A 5089-nucleotide genomic window follows, 5' to 3' on the forward strand; every position below is an offset into this window, starting at 1 on the left:
TCCAGCTCATGTATGAATGTCATACAAGTTTTTGATGTATAGAAGGCTGGTCAAAGATATAGTTCTTGTGAATTATGGTTAAACATGTTAATCACTAATTCTTGGGTATTGTGAGTTCATCACAAAAATGCCCGCTCGATTGCATTCTGTTGCAACTCGATGTAAGAACTACTATGGCCTGAAAGACTAGCTAGAAATGAGGTTAAGGTATACACAGGGAACATAGTAAATGTTACTATACCTTCCATCGGTGTATTGCCGTCTGTATTTATTTTCATAATTCATTTAGAGTTTTACAAACTCTATCCCATTGCATAAGGTATCTTGCAAGAAGGTTGTTCATAAGAGAACTTTTTATGTTCGATGTTATGAATAACACAAGGGCCATACTTTCATTATGAATGAGATGTATGTTATGAATATTGATAATAATACAATACCTCTGGGTTTACTTTCATAATTCATTTTAGAGTTTCATACAATCTAGCCCATTGCACAATGTTTGTTGCAAAAGAGTTGTTCATAAAAACAACAATTGTTGTTAAGTATTATGAATAACATAAGGGCCATACTTCCATCATCGATGGGACGTATGTTATGAATATTGAGGGTAATATGATACATCCATAACACTGACGCTAAATATCACAAGACTAAAAGAATACCACACAAGTGTGGCACTACATTTGGTCACATTGGAGAAACCCGCATGGAAAATTCGATTATGATGGATTTTGAAGTCTTTTTGATTTTGAATCATCTGACACTTGCAAGTTTCCTCCGAAAAGTGAAGTGACTAAAATACCGTTCACAGGCCATAAGGAACGAACAACAAACTTATTAGTGATCATACATTTGATGTGTGTAGTCCGATAAGTGTTGTTAGTGGTGGATTTATTTATCTTCAGAAATGACTCAAGTAGATATATGGATATTTACTTGATGAGACGTAAGTCTGGATCTTTTGAAATCATTCGAAAGGTTCTCAAAAATGAAGTAGAAGTTATTGTAACAAGAAAATTATGTTTCTGCAATTTGATTGCACAAAGGAATATTTGAGTTACATGTTTAGCGAATGTCTGATGAGTTGTGAAAGGGGTTTCATAAACTTGCACCTCCCAGAACACCACTGCAAGTGAAAGTCCGTGGAGATGTAATCAAACCATTTATGACACGGTAAGGTCAAAGATGACATAAATAAATTTGCCATTATCCCTTTTAAAGTGATGCTTTAGAGACTACGGTTTTTACACTGAAAAGAGCTTCATCAGGTCTGTTGAAATGAAGCCATGGTATGGTACGCCCAACCATGTTGTATCTTTTCTTAACATTTGGAATATGGGGCTTGTGTAAAAGGTTACAAACCTATTCCAAATCAGACAAGTGCTACTTTGTAGGTTATCCCAAGTCATTGGGTATTCCTCCCTCACTATACCGAGGCAAATAGGTTTGCCACAAAGAACGGTATGCTTTAAAAGAGAATGGTTCTTTCTAAAAGGTGAGTGGGAGAATAGTGCAACTCGACGAGATAAACAGTATCTTCATCAGATCAAAGGAAAGAGACCTTGGAAGAAATTCCAGAGTTTCCTACTACGACTGATACGGAAGTCTCTACAATAAAATGTATGAACTTCGGTCAAACTTGCAGCTGAACCACGTAGGCAAGGCTCGTGCAAACCTCTCAGGTGCGCAAACGAGATATTGTTGTTAGACAACATTATACCTACGATACACAAGGAAGCATTGATGGGCCCTGACTCCGGAATTGGCTAAATGCCAATACAACCCGAGTTAGTTTCCATATAAGTGATTCAAGATTAAAACCTTGATACACGTTTCGGAAGACTTAGAGTCTAACGAATATTTATGGAACTTAAAACTGATACGGATAAAATGTTTTATCCATAAAGCTCGACTTGTTGAAATAACAAGTTCAAGAGTTGACTACGATGAGGTTGTTTTCATCGTAGCGATGCTTAAAGTCGGTTCGGGTTGAACTAGCAATTAATACATATTTCAATCATGAGATATGAAACATGGATGATAAAAGGATTTCCATCTGATGGAAATGAAAGCTAGGACTTGTATATGATACAGTCCAAAGTAACTTGTCGATCCAGAGGATGCTAGTAGGTATGCAAACTTCAGAGTTCCAGCAATGGACAGAAGAGAGCAAAATGGAGTTGGAATCTTCGTGTTTTGCTGAAATGGTCAAAGGGGTTTTGACTTCATCAATGGGTAACGAAGATGCTTGTAATTCAAGAAAGTAAGTGGGAGCGTAATAATATTTCTAAAAACCTTATGTGCTTGGCACATTGGTAATTGGAAATAAATTTCTTGACACGAATTAGGACTTCATTTGAAAATAGTGTTTCGATGAAGTGCTTAGGCTAAATAGCCTCAATATTAGGCATGATGATCTATGGAGATAGATTTACCTAATGGGGCTAAGCAATGAATACATATTGACAAGATGCTAAAACCTTTTAGCATTTAAAACGCCAAGGAGTGATTCTTGCCAAAGTCACATGGAAGGAGTTTTTGCAAGACTCGGTGTCCCAAAACACTGATGAGTAAAATACATGATGCAGATTCCACACACTTTTGTGGTTGGATTAATCATGTATTCCATGGTATGTAAAACAACCAGATATGTCCGATACTCCCAAGGTGTTGCGAGTATGGATACTAAAGTGATCAAAGTACTGATCGTGGGACAACAGTGAAAGATGTCATTGAGTACTAGAGTAAGTACTGATGATATGTTTTCTTGCAAGCGGAGATCATGAAGAGTTCGTTGTAAAATGTTACATCGATAGTCTTCATCTTTTCACCGTGCGATTTTCAATTTAAGTTAAGGGTTTTGTGTAACACACAATGTGGTGGCACAGTTAGTTGGAACTTGTTCAAACTAGTTACTGTGGCGAATTCTATAACAAGGGCTAAGTATGTTGACGCTTTAGAAGCGACAAAGAAGATGTTGAATCATATAGTTCATTCATGAACTTAGTATAGTTCCAAGATGGCTTTTGACAATGGGACACTACTGCAGGTAGTTGCTCCATAACTCAGTCTGAGGAATCTAGGTTCGACTTGTGATTCACATACATACAAAGCCAAGTCCACACAAAATATGAATTTTTGTGAAAACGTGAAAACGCGAGGACATGCAAAGATACACACGGAACTGAAGTCGTCAGATCCGTTGGACATCAGGCTATACCACAAGCGAAGCATATTTACACCGGTGTGCCACAGGTGTAAAGTGCATTAGCATTAACTAGATTATTGACTCTAGTGCAAGTGGGAGTCTGTAGGAGATATGCCCTAGAGGCAATAATAAATGATATTATTTATCTCCGAGTTCATAATTATGTTTATGTTCCATGCTATAACTGCTATGGTTCTCGAGTCTGCAATAACCACGAGGCTCGGAGGAAGACTCATATGCACGTGTGGAATAATAAACGGTAAAATGTATTCCTAGTCTGGCCTCTAAGACTAGCTCAAGTGTTGCATGATGGTTATGTTTTCCTGATCATGGGCATGTCTATGTCATCAACCTTGAGGGCATAATGTTAAGAGAACATTTGTGTTGAATCGACCCGGCATGATGTTATGCTATGAGATTCATTCGTCACAAGTTTATTGGTACATAACACAGAGATGGTTAACGTTTGCATGATTCCTTAGACCATGAGAGTATCGAGTTTCTTCATGCTTGCTTCATGAACTTTGGGGTTTGTTAAACGTCATCCGTAATTGGGTGGCTATTACGGCGGCTTACGGGTTCATGGAAAAGTGTGTCAAGTAACTTGATAGCTCAAGATTGGGATTTGCTCCTCCGACGATGGAGAGATATCTCTGGGCCCTCTCGGTGTTACGGTATCCATCATCGTCTGGCCAGACACTTTGTGATTTGATCACGGGGATGCCGGAACACGATAACGAGAAAAGAGAACAATACCGGTAACGAGGTAACTAGCATAGTGGACAAGTTGTTGATCCACGGGAATGCCAACATGTCTCACCTCGGGTATTTGTAACATATCGCGAAGCAACAGGAATAGCACACGGAAACTGGAGGTTCACTCGAATATTTATTCGTGTGGGTATAGGGGTCAATATGGGTGTCCACGGCTCCGATGTTGATCATTGATCGGAAGGGGTTCCGGGTCATGTCTATACTTCACCGAACCTATAGGGTCACACACTTAAGGGTCATCTATCTGCTGAATACTAGACAGGGAGTCTGAGAGAAAATCACCGAAAAAGTTTCGGACACCGAAAAGTTTCGGACAGCGGAATCGTACCGCAGAGAGAGGTCATCGGATAAGTTTCGATGATACCGAAAAGTTGTTTCGGGATACACCATTAAGTCAAATTGGTTTCGGCACATGCCTGATAATTCTTGGAGGATGCCAGAATCATTCTGGAAGCTTTTTGGAATTTTCTGAGATAAAAACCGGAAATGTTCTGGAGCTGCCGGAGCCACTTCAGATGCGTTTCGCAGATGAAAATCACTAAAACCGGAATTGTTTCGGAACGCGTTGAAAATCATTTTAGTGGGTACTGGAAATGTTCTTAGCCCACATAAATATTTTCAGTTCGATCAGACGCTGAAAAATGTCGTCGTGAATAGTGAAAATCAGCTTTATGGTTACTTTATGGAAAGCCACCTTTTGGGGCTTTGCTCCAAAAGATCTTGGGGATGACATGGATGGATAGGAGCAATTTTTTGGGCCCCTCATGACGGTGTGGCCGGCCACATGGGGTATCCCCCCTTGGGGACCCTCTTGTTCCTTGGTTTCACTCCTAGGTCCTTGTGGAAGGACTTCATTCATGTGCATTTTGGGTTTTTTGTGAAACTACCCTACCCCCTTGGGATTTCCTATAAATAGAGGTGGAGGGGCAGCCCTCCACACTCATCCCTTGCTCTCATACACATGCCATGCATTATCTGGCTTCTTCTCTCCCTCCCACGAAAAGAGTTTCGTAGAGCCGTAAGGCTGTCTGGGTTCCGGCAGGAACTAGTTCTGGACGGCGAAGCCCTGCCGGATAGATGACACCGTATGTGTGCAACTCTGTA

Source organism: Triticum aestivum, chromosome 6D (genome assembly GCF_018294505.1).
Source record: "Triticum aestivum cultivar Chinese Spring chromosome 6D, IWGSC CS RefSeq v2.1, whole genome shotgun sequence".
In the NCBI taxonomy this organism is placed as follows: domain Eukaryota; kingdom Viridiplantae; phylum Streptophyta; class Magnoliopsida; order Poales; family Poaceae; genus Triticum; species Triticum aestivum.